The 12,933-nt window shown below is 37.3% G+C and overlaps 1 long non-coding RNA gene across 4 annotated transcripts in view; it reads right to left on the bottom strand.

Moving 5' to 3' along the window:
* The window catches only part of LOC141562658 (uncharacterized), a 155,508-nt gene that overhangs the window by 128,874 nt on the left and 13,701 nt on the right, over nt 1-12,933 (bottom strand). The window lies entirely within an intron of this gene.

The following is a 12,933-nucleotide window of genomic DNA, read 5'->3' as shown; positions in this document are numbered from 1 at the left end:
CTGAAAGGAATTTGAAGAATGAGAAGGATTTCAGTAGGTAAATATAAAAAGAGAGTATATTGTGGACCTAAGGAACAATCTGGAAGAATGCAAAGAAAAGCAAGAGGGGCAGTTACTTCTAATAGTCCAAGTCTTTGAGAGTAGAATTTGCTTCATTCTTAGTATTTGTATTCCCAAGACCTAGTACAATGCCTGGCACATAATAAGGACTCCATAAATGCTTATTGATTAATTATTTGATCAGTTTTAGAGGAATCTTGGAACATAGAGTTAGGAAGACCTTTAGTTCAAATCCAGCCTCAGTTACTTACTAGATGCTTGACCTTGAGCAAGTCACTTAACCTTGTTTGCCTTAATCTATTGGAGAATGAAATGTCAAAGCAGTCCAGCATCTTTGCCAAGAAAACTCCATGGACAGTGTTGACATGCTATAGTCCATAAGACACAGAGTCATGGTAGAATCTAGATCATGGAAGGTTTTAAATGCCATGCTAAGGAGTTTCTATTTTATCCTTTAGGTCAATGGTCTCCAAAAAATGTATATACTTCAAGGGTTAGGCAAGACAATCAATTGAGATTTAAGAAAAAAAATTGCAATGTGTATTTATTCAGAAAAAAGAAATTATTTATGCTAATATTTAACATCTAAATTTACACTGATATCCTCTTATGGTCTGAATGTTGGACAATCATGTCACATGTGGTACAAAGTAGGGGTGGGAGATCCATAACATGGAGGAGTCGGCCATCATGCTTTCACTCACTTGTACCTTTCATATTGGAAGATAATGCAACTTAAATGAGTCCAAACTAACTCTTACCAAATAGACAAGTGACTTAAAAAGATTCTTGCAAAAAAAAGAGCACATTGAAGAAGATGATGATTATGATGAAGGTGGTGGTGATGATGATGATGATGATAGCACAAATAAGAAAATGACAAAACTGAACATCTGCTCTTATTATTATGTCTTTATTTACTCTGTTGGAAAGTAAATCACCCCTCCCTCAAAGGAAATGAGTAAGACTCTTTGAAAGATGAATTTTCATCCACTTTTGTTTATATTGAACCTGACCTAAAACATATATTTTGCTTTAAAACATTAGCTAATGATAGTCCAAACCATCATGAGCAATAAGACATTTAAAAACAAAGATTTTGTTGCCAAAAATGATACATGTGTTGGCTATAAAAATTCTCCTATCTTCACACTTTAAAACCTTGCAAACAGAACTTTTTAACCTGCTTAAAAATCTTGCAAGCAATTTCCATGGGCTTTGAACTCATGTGTTAAAAATATAACACATAAAGCACCTTTTGATTCATTTTACAAGAACTACTGGCTGATGTCAGGAAAGATGGAAATTTACTAGCCAGATTTCAACAAAAATAGGTGCATATATAGGTGGATGGGACCAAAAAAAAAATGAGGATCATAAAATGGCTAAGTGCAGCCAGGGAGACAATGATTTTGTTCTGATTGGCACATCGTTATGAGGTCCCTTTCTCAGTTATGTCACTTTAAAATCAAGTATCAAAATAAACAGAATTTAGAATCAGACCTTTAATCACTATATCCCAAAGTGCTAAATTAAAATTTTCTAAAATAATGAAATATATTCAGTCACATTGCTCTCACTAAAAATAGTCATTAATCATTTTGATGAAAGCAAAAGAAAATTATTTGCATCATTAATAAAAAATAAAATTATTTTAAAGTGTTATTTGTCTTTAATATATTTTTTAAAAAAAACTATCTTTGTATATTTTAAAATGTTAATGGATAGAGTGGCCCTGGATTCAGACACTTCCTAACTCTGTGACCACCAAGTGGCAAGTCACTTAACTCTGTTTGCCTCAGTTTCCTCATTTGTAAAATGAGCTGGATAAGGAAATGTCAAACTACTCCAGAACCCCATTTGGGTTAGCAGAGAGTCAGCTACAACCAAAACAACTGAACAACAGCAATAACAACAGAAGTACATGTATGTAATGTATAAATAAATATGCACATATTGGAAGATATGTTCAAATGTCTATTTCTAGTAGGAATGCCCAATTTAAAAGTTTTGGGACCACAACTAGAAATAGAAAGCCACTGGAGATTTTTGAACATCGGGAAGGATAGTTAGGTCTGTGCGTTAGGATCTTTATTTTACTAACTGTAAGAAGACAGAATAAAGAGTGGAAAGACAGGAAGAAGAGAGGTCAGAAAGAGGGTAAGCATTTAAAAAAAGCCTTAATCCAATGGGAGAAGGAGATGGAGTGAGGGGTAACAGGACACAGAAGATTGGGATACATAGCAGCATGAAAAAGACATAAGGCATGTGAAAAAAAGAAGAAAAATGCAAATAAATATAGTGTAAACTATCTGTGTAGATGGAACTCTGTTCTCTGCCTACACATGGAATCATAAAGCCAGGCCAGGGATGAGAGCAGATGGGGGATTGGCTCCAGCCACAGATTTTGTCCACTCACTGAACTGTTCTGGGTTCCTTTGTTAGAAGCCATATTGATTTTTATACTGGAAAGTGAATGAAGAGAATATTACCCCAAAGACTTAAGATTGTAATTTCTTTGCTCTTCCCCAGGGCCTTTCTTAATAAGGTCACAATTTTGAATCTCTGCATTCTGCTACCCCTTCCCCTCCCCACTGCCCGAGGGTTTTATCCTCAACATCTGTGCCATTTTTTGCTGGTCCCCACTTTAGTTGCCATTTTTCTGGTCCTTCTTATTCAGGGGATCAAGATGTAGTCCTGATCAGTACATGAAACCCAAATGAAATCATATCTATAAAGTACTTATTTTCATGCTTCACATAGTAGGCATTCACTAAATAGTTGTTCCCCCACTTTGCCCTGATCCCTACCCTATCTTGCATTTGTGAGTGGTAGTACTTGCTTTCAATGGCTAAGGGAAACATGGTGGCTCAATCCCTTTACTAAGGCCCTTACTGACTATCCTAATTCCTTTCTCTATTGTCCAGTCAACCAACAGCAGGTAAGAAAATATTTCTAGATATAACTCAAACTGTAGATCTGAGGGGTCTGTGGCAGAACTATTGAGAAATGATCCTAGAAATAGTGAGAGGAAAATATTTAAAGAAAGTTTGGAGGAACTGGAATTATGTGATCAAGAAAAAAGAAGAAACTTCATAGAACATTTGATTACACAAAAAGTTGTTATTTGGAAAATGGTGATTCTATCTCTATGGAAGTCTAAATAAGACAAAAAAACAAATAGAAAGTATAGAGTGAAACACCTGAACTACATATGAGGGAAAATTTCTCCTCAAGAGGGATTAAGAGACAGAAAAGTTAAGGGTTCTCTTTCCATTGTACCTAAAAGCATTTGGTAGATTTTTTTTTCTTTCTGGCATAGTTTAGGAAGGATTCATCAGAGAGACTCTGGGTTCTTTTTGGTTAACTCAATGTTCCTCTGCATTTCTCTTCCAATGAGCACAGAGTCTACTGGCTTCCAGTTGTAACTGTCACTTATTCACTGAATGATTTTGCATAAGTCACTTTTTTGATTTGAAAGGTTAGGTTAAATGATCTCTGAAGTCCCTTCCAGGCTTTGGCCATATTATGGATGATCCTCAATTTCCTCATAACCCAAAATGAAAAGGTTAAATTTCTGGATCTATTTAAACTTTCAATCTTGGAATCCTAATATTAAAGTTCTTTAATTTATGTATAGTCTTTAAGTTATTTTCCCCTTTAACTTTCCAAAACTGTCTCAGAATTATAGATTTATAACATAGGCATCCCTTCACTTCATTAAGTCCAACCTACAAAGGACAAGGGAAGGATTTCAATCCCAAAACTCTCCATCATTTATCCTGAAAACATTCTGGTCTCTAAGAAGCCAAATTTGCTAATGCTGGGACCCCCAAAGTCAAGCTGGCTGCTAAAAATCAGAGTCAGAATTAATATGAAACAAGGAAGAGGGGGGAACTCTTTCCATTTCCCCCCAAATATCTTTCGCCTTTAAGGGGCTCTTTAAAAATATCAAGTCCATTCTCTGTGATCCTCTTTAATAAAGTAGCCCAGCAGCGGTGAGACCATTCCTTATTTGAGATCTGTGCAGTCTCATTAAATTTGATGTGTCACAGAGGGCTTGGACATGTGAAAGGTGAGGCCGCAGGAGCAGGAGTGAAGGTTTGCCAGCTTTACTAAGGAAACGTGATTCATTATGGCTTTTCAAAAATGGACGCCCCTCTGGCTTCCTGCTCCATTGATTCCCCCCCCTCCCCTTTGCAAGTAACAAGTGAAGGACCATCCCAGCCTGCAGATTTAACCCTTATTAACAGCTGTTTAAATTAGGGATGCGGTTTGATGGGGGAGACAGGAACCTTGGTGTTTTCTTGCTCAAAGGAAACGGAGACAAGATGATTAAAGATGAAAGCCCAGAATGGTTTGGTGCTGGTGAGTCTAGTGCAGAGCAATGGAACAGGCAGACCTATTAAACAGTTTATCCAAATACTGGGCTTGTACTTTTCTCTCCCATTTAATATTCATGACCTGTTCCTTCCTTCCCCCTTTGAAATACTAAACGGAATGAAAGTATTTACTATGCCCCATGGGGTGGTGAGAGCCGGACAACAGAAGACTGCCGGGCTTTTAGCTTCGGACCTTCTCCGGAAGACTGGTTTCCAGCTACTGGGACGACCTGCCCAAGCCAGGGATTCCAGAAGATCTTGAAACGAGAATAACGGTTGCTTGGTGCTTTCATTTAGGAGGACCAAAAAGTAGCTGATGCAAGATGGAGCCCACTGCTCCATCGCTAAAAAAAAAAAGAGGTGGATTTATGGATTCCCTTCTCTGACTGCTTCTGCTATAGTCACATGAGGGTCTTTTGATTCCATATAAGATTACAAAACATAATTATAGAAACAGAAGAAATCTTAGGGCTCACCTAACCCAACCCTCAATGTTTTTAATCATATAAGAAAATGAAGTTAGGTGACTTCATTCAGATAATAAATCACAGCTGAGGTGCTAAGAAAGAGCTAGGAGTTCAGATTGGTGCCTGTGGGGAGAGGGATTTTTTATTTTTATTTTTTTTTAATACTGGGAATCCCTATTTTGTAGGTTGATAAGATCCCTATCTCACCAGTACCTGATTCCAGCACTGATTAGCACGGAGTTTTTGACCTGTTTAGTTTAGGATACTGGTTAAGTCAGTTCCTTCTTAGGCAATCTTCAGTACTGGGGATCATCTGATTAAGGCCTAACATTGTAGATACCCGACTGGAATAGTCCACTGTGGCTGGTGTAGTCAACACCAGAGCACAAGAAATCTAAAGAGTCTTAGCATCCCCCAGTAACTGAGAGAGCAGATTTGGACTCCACTATTTACAAAAAGAGAATAGAGGAGATTGGGAGCATGGGGAAGGAAATGCAGGCCCTTAATAAAAAGTCTGCTAGCCTTAATTCTGTGTGTGTGTGTGTGTGTGTGTGTGTGTGTGTGTGTGTGTGTGTATGTGTATGCCCTCAAGTAAAATCACATGGCCCTTTTGTAATTTATGTTCCTTCTGTGTGACAATGAGATAAGTGAGGTAAGAAATGAGAGGTGTTTTTTATTTTAATTTCTTTTTTAACTTTTCTCCCCAAGAGAAGAACAACAACAAAATATCAGCAATTTGGTCTGGGTCTTTAGCATAAAGACTTTGGAAGGCTATAAAGAATGAGGGCACCATTTTCTTTTCAGGGTGTGGAAAATAGGGCAACAGCTCACTTCCTTCATTTTTTTGGCCATCTTCTCATCAGCCCACATGCACCAGAATGGAAACAGTTCCCCCGACACCCTACTTAACCTCTATTCCTTTTCTAGTTCTGGAACCATAATAAAATTAATTCTGTTTTTGTTCCTGAAATGGATGTCTTAACCTACTCCCATATTTCTCCACTCACCATACCTATAAGCAACCAAACCAGACAATCTCTCCCTGGCCACTATTTCCCTGTTTATGTTGTCTCCTCTTATTAGATTATAAGCTTCTTGAGTACAGGAATGACCTTAGCTTTTGTACTTATATTTTCAGTGTTCATTACAGTGCTTGACACATAGTAAATACTTAATAAATACTTTTTTTATTCATTCATTCATTCACAATTCAGGAGTTCTATTTCCTCACTCAGGGCCAAACCCTCCCTGCCACACACCAACATATACATCCAGAGGAGTGGAAAGAAGGAGAGAAAGAGGAAAGAGCCTTCAGAAGTAAGGCTGTGAAAACTCCTCCTTTGATGTGCCCCATAAAAGAAATTCAACAGAGAAATGTCCTCATATTATACAAATTTTTCTTGATTTGTAACAATTAAATCAAGGAATCCAAAACAGAATACGGAAGACAAGCCTGAGTACAAAAGATTTCAACATTAACGTTTTGAGTGAAGAAGGATGTCAGCTCCAAGCTCTTATTTAATTCCCCACCAAAACTCATAGAAGTCTTTGTGGAATCTAAATCTCATTTGTAGCTGCTCTCTCCATCCAACTCAAAAACATTACTCGGTGTGCCCTGCATGAACTCCTACCCCTGCCAAGACCAATGCCCACAAAAAAATGGCCTCGGGCTTTGTGAGAATCTTTCGGAAGCAGCAACAACCAGTTGCCCTCTCAGAGCAGATTTTGGTGAATGTTAGCTGATGTTCACATTGTACAAAACAACTGGGAATAAATACTTATACAAAGCAAATAGGAATAAACCACTTAGTTCAGGAGGAACTGGATTTCCCCCAAAGCTGTTTTTCAAACAAAAGCACTAAAGCATTCACACTTTCTATCAGAGAAAGAGTTCTCTCTACACTGCTCCCCCACCCCTTTCTGCTTTCAGGAGGCAGAATGGAAATCATAATTCTTCCATTACCTCCCTAATCATCAAGAAAAAGTCATGAAGGAAGAAGAGGAAACTGGACAAATGCACAGCTTAGAGGAGCTGCCAAGAACGTTAAGGTTCAGAACAAGTGTCCAGGCACGATGCAGTTCTGGCAGATCGCTTCCCCTTCATTATTTTGAGAGGCACACATATTTTGAGGGAAATATGATCCTTGTGTTTCAATTCTCCCAGCACATACAGGTCTTGCTTGACATGCACGTACAACTCGGGGGGAAAAAAAAGAAACTCACGGGAGGAAACTCTCTTGCCAGATGAGGAAAGGGTGCTTGCAGTAGCAAGAAGGCAGTGAGGCACTTTAGAAAGCATTTAACTCCTTGATACCCACAGAACACCACAGTGGAGAAACAATAGTGCCTTATGGACTGAAAGAAAAACAGAATTTTATAACTATGAACGTCCTTTGCATTTAGACAAGTCACTTAACTTTTCTTAGCTTCAGTTTCCTTATCTGTAAAATGGGGGTAATAATAACACCTATCTCACAGGACTGTTATGAGGATAAGAGGAGATAACAAGTGGCATACTATCCTGAATACTAATGAGAGATGATCGAAAGGTAATGGCTGCCTTTTTCTTGATGAACCCTTGCCAAAATCCTCAAATGCTTCCCATTCCCTTCTATAAAAGCAGCATTCTTACCCCAAGGCAAAGAGAAAGGGAAAGGGAATCTAAGATTTGTCCCAACTTCTGTAAATACATATTAACATGCACAAGACTGCTCCTTTTAAAATTTGACCCCAACCTCAGTCACATACTTATGATCACATCAGAGAGGCCCCCCACTCCAAAATGACTCCTGAGTTGATGCAGTCCAAAAGGTTGTGAGCACCTTGAAATCTCACTGCCCAGTTGTAGTTTCATGTACCTTGGGGACACTGCTCATTTCTTATGGGAGAAATTCAGAGAATCTCAGATTGGGAGGTCATGTGGTCCAATCATAATTGAACAATTATCACTTCTATAATATCACTGAGAAGTGGTCATCTGACCTTAATATTCCAGGAACAGGGAACAACACACTGACCTCACTTTTGGACAGTTCAAATAGTTGTGCAGTTTGCTTTTATACAATTTTTATTCATTCCTCGACCTGGCTCCCAGGTCTGCCATCTGCAGCTAAGTAAAAGAAGTATATTTTTTATATATCAACTCTTAAAATTCTTAAAGAGAAACATCCTGTCCCTCTGAGTCTTCTCTTCTCCAAACTAAAGTTCCCTGATTCCTTCAACCATTCTTCATATGACATTTTTTCAGTCCATTCACCATTGTGATTTCCTTTTCTGGACTTGCTCTCATATCAAGGCCATTACTAAAATGTGACACATACAAATGACTACAGTATTCACAATGCAGTGTGAGAAGGGTACAAAACAGTGAGACAATCATCTCTCTTATTCTGCACATTATACCGCTATTAAGGTGATCTAAGATTTCATTAATTTGGGGATTGCCTTGTCATCCTCTGAATTCTTTTGGGGTACACCAAAATATTATTTCTGTGACATCCTATCCAAAACCTTCTTAGCAATTTTTCACACTAAACTTAGAGAGGAGTTGAGAAGGGAAATAAAGATACCAAGTCTCCTGAGAATACAGGGACTAAATGACTTGTTCAGGCTCACACAGCTAATAAGTATCTGAGAATGGATATGAACTCAGATCTTTCTTACGCCAAGTCCATTGGTCTTTCCAATATACACCCAGAATGCCCCTGCCATACCTGGCACACAATCTAAGGAATTATAATTATTTATTATAATTGGCAAAGTTTGCTGGCCATGAGGTTGAAGTTCAGAAATTATCTGAGGCCAGTCAAGCAGTCATCATTTATTAAGCCCCTTGTAGATGCAGGTACTGTTCAAAGCACTGGGAATACACGTAACAAAAAATGAAACAATCCCTATCAATAAGGAACATTCATTCCAATGAGGAGAAAACAGGTAAAATATTCAAGTATATACAGTATGATTTTTAAAGCGAATAAATATAAATAAATACCGAATGTTATGGTAGTTTTGTCATTTGCAAATAGATTGTGTGGGAAGAAAGCATTATCATTTAGGAGGTCTGAATGGTTTCCTGTTGGAAATCATGTTTAAACTGTATTTTAAAGTAACAGAAGGACTAGAGAAAGGTGGAGAGACATTTTCATAGCAGATAGGCAATACAAAGGAACAGAAAAAAGAAATGAAGTATCATGTATTAAGAACAAAGAGAAAGTCATTTTGACAGGAGCAGAGGATGGGGACCAATGTCCACTGAGACTGGAGTGACAAGCTTAAGACAGATTGAATAGAGATTTAAAAGATAAATAAAGGCAGCAAAAGGAAATCATCATTTAGCCTCTAAAGGCTTACCAGTCAAAATGCATAAAGTTCTGGGCATGGAGTCAAGAAGTATTATCTTTCTGAGTTCAAATCCAATTTCAGACACCAGCTTTGTGACTCTGAGCAAGTCACTTAATCCTGTTTGCCTCAGTTTCCTCATCTGTAAAATGAGCTGGAGAAGAAACAGCAAACCACTCCAGTATGTTGCCAAGAAAACTACAAATGGAGTCATGAAGAGTCAGACATAACTGAAAATGACTGAACAAAAAACAAAAGCTTTATCTTCCATCTCTGTGCCTTTGAAATGGCCATTCCCCATTGCTAAAACCTATCTTCTTCTCATTTCAACACCATAGTGTTTCTCTCTCTCCCGTTAAGACACACCTCAAGCACAGTCTTCTAAATGAAGCCTTCCCTAACTTCTCCCTTCTCCCTTCCTAATCATTAATGCCCTTCCTCCCAAACTCACATTTTACTACTTTAGATGTAATTGTTTTATTGTATTATATTTAAATATTTACATTTATTTGTATTTAATCTTTTTATATTTATTTGGATTATAATTATATTTGTATTTGCTATTTCCCCCTGTTATAATATGATCTCAATAATTTGGATTATTTCTTTTTTATATTGTATGTCTGGTTCCTAGCATAGTGAGTGGCACAAAAGGAGTTGCTTAATAAATACTTATTGATTGATGGATTGATAGTGCCTATCTCACTGGGTAGTTTCAAGAATCAAATAAGTTCTTATATTTATAAAGCACTTTATTTATCTGAAAGTTCTGTCTAAATACCTATTATCATTCATGTTTTGTTGTTGTTTCAATAGTGTCCAATACTTTGTGACCCTATTTGGGTTTTTTCTTGGCAAAAGATACTGCTTGGTTTGCTATTTCCTTTTCTAGTTCATGCTATTTTCTTGATCTCATCTCAACAGTTCTGTGCAGTACAAAGAGAATTAAATTTCTTTATTTTCAAAAAAATTTCAATAGTATTTTATATTCCAAATACAAGCAAAGATAATTTTCAGCACTGATTTTTGTGAGACTTTGCGTTCAGATTTTTTTCTCTCCTTTCCTTCCCTTCTTCCCCGATAAGATAGCAAGCAATCTAATATAGGTCAAATGTGTTCAGTTTTTCAAAACATTTTCATATTTGTCATGTTGTGCAAGAGAAATCAGACCAAAAGGGAAAAAACACAAGAAAAAAGAACAAACAAAAAAAAAATTTGTAATACTATGTTTTGATCCATATTCAGTCTCCATCATTCTCTCTCTGCATGCAAATGGCATTTTCCATAACAATTCTATTGGAATTATCTTGAATCACCACATTGCTAAGAGCCAAGTCCATCACAGTTGATCATCACATAATTTTGTTGTTACTGTGAACAAACAATGTTTTTTTAGTTCTGCTCACTTGACTTAGTTTCAGATCATGTAAGTCTTTCCAGAATTTTTTGTAATCAGCCTGCTCATCATTTCTAATAGAAAAATAATATTCCATAACATTCATATACCATAACTTATTCAGCTATTCCCCAACTGATGGGCATCCTCTCAATTTCCAGTTCCTTGCCACTACAAAAATGGTTGCTGCAAACATTTTTGTGCATGTGGGTTCTTTTGCCTCCTTTATAATCTCTTTGGGACCCAGAAGTGAAACTGTTGGATCAAAGGGTATACACAGTTTGATAACTCTTTGAGCATAGAAGGACAGTTCTTCAGAGGAGAGCAATCAATATGGTGAATAACCTAGAGGATTAATTGAATGGCTTAGAGGGATGCTTGATCTGGAGAAGAGAAGAGTGAAGGAAGACTTGACTGATGACTTCAAGTGTTTGAAGGACTGATCCCTTAAAGAGGTATAAATCCCCAAATGCTAAAGATGGCACAATGGATAGAAGTGGCAAAAAGCATAGGCTTTATATAGTTAGAGCTCTGGAATGAGAGAGGTAATAGGGAATTGGGAAGGAAATAGATTCTTCTTCCCTAGGAATCTTCAAGTAAAGCATTATAACATATATGTTATAGGGGGGATTCTTACTTAATGTTTAAACTAGATGGTCTTTTCCCTTCCAAATCTGACAGTCTATAATTCTTTGGTTCCCCTAAAAAGCCCTTTTCCCAGTGACCACATAAGGAATTCTCTAATAGCTAAGTACCAATGAACCCTTCTTGGGAAAAGCCAAATGCCAGAATGTTGTCCCTAGGTAACAACTACATGTGGTGTCTCCAATTGTCATGTCTGTGGTTTAGGGATTCAAGTCAGTCCAGAATTCCCCCATTATTACACCTGTAGGAACATTTGCAGAATTATTATTTTGCAGCTTTTCAGAAGTGTTTTTTTTTTCTTCAGAATTAACTGTATTGAAATTCCAGCCTATATAGCATCTAGTCAAACAGTTAGCATCTTCAAAGAGCTCTTTTGATATGTTTCCTCAGCTCTATTCAGGATTCTCCTAACAGAAAAGCCTTATCCCATTGGAGACTTACCACTTATAGTAAGCAAGTTGGGGTAGGGAAATAGATATAGAGGAAGAAGAGGTTAGAAGGAAAGTTGGAGATTGAGTCAGAACCAAAACAAGAGTTGTAAAACTCTGAACATGGCTGGCCTCAGGCAAAACTATGGCACAAGCCAAATTCATCCTCCTCCCTTTTCAGTAACATACTTCTTCTGCCTTGTAATATATTCTGTCTGCATCTTTACTGGGAACCAAATACCTCCTTGCTAACAAAGGCATTAACTTCTGTGTCCCCCAGCCTTTCCTGGGAATTATCCCAAGTTCTGAGTCTCTCTCTCTTCCCCCTCTTATAAAACTGCTCTGGCTAGGTCACAACTTGGAAAGAATAATTCACTCAAAGAAGTAAGAAGATTGGAGTCAAAAGTCCAGGTGGAGCACAGTAGAAGAGCCACGAAAATGTTGAGAATTTGCTAGTAGGAAGCAAAAGCATGAGTTCAAAAGAGAATCTGTCTGAAGAAACAGCAAATCCAAGAGAGCAGCTAGAAGCAACAATCCAGCATGAACCAAATTAGCCATAGTGGAAGACTGAGAGAAGACCAGGATGAGTAAGATAAACACATGGAGAAAGCCAGAACAGAGAAGCCACAAGAAAAGCCACAGGAGAGCTGGACAAAAGTATGAGAGGCTAGGTCATTGCGGAAACAAATAATTGTGTAGGTGAGCAATGAGATATGCTGGTCATTAGCCATTTTTTGTCACCTGGACTAAGGTGTGATTATGTCTAATCTGATATCTTAAAGGAACCATTAGTTGGAAGATCAGGATTCTTAAAAATGGGTTGACTTCTAAGGGAAATTTGCATTTTAACAAAGGAATAAATGAAATAAAGTTCTAGTATAATCTCATGTTGTATTCTCTGATTGCCAGGTTCTTTTTACCTTCATATTCGCCTCTGTACCAAAGAGTAGAAGAATCCAGTCTTAAAATGTCAGAGTTCTCTATGTCAGTTCCCTCCCCCAGAGCAGGTACTGGCATACCTCTTCAAGTTAGATTCCAGATCACAGCAATAAAGAGAGTATCACAATAAAATGAGTCATACTAAATTTTTGGTTTCTCAATGCATATAAAAGTTATGTTTCTACTATACTGTAGTCTATTAAATGTGCAGTAATGTTATGTTTCTTTTTTTTAATGCTACATCCCTTAATTTAAAATACTTTATTACTTTAAAAAAA

This window comes from Sminthopsis crassicaudata, chromosome 3, assembly GCF_048593235.1.
Source record: "Sminthopsis crassicaudata isolate SCR6 chromosome 3, ASM4859323v1, whole genome shotgun sequence".
NCBI lineage: Eukaryota > Metazoa > Chordata > Mammalia > Dasyuromorphia > Dasyuridae > Sminthopsis > Sminthopsis crassicaudata.
The sequence above is the reverse complement of the archived record's forward strand: the minus strand, read 5'-3'. Positions and strand labels throughout refer to the sequence as shown.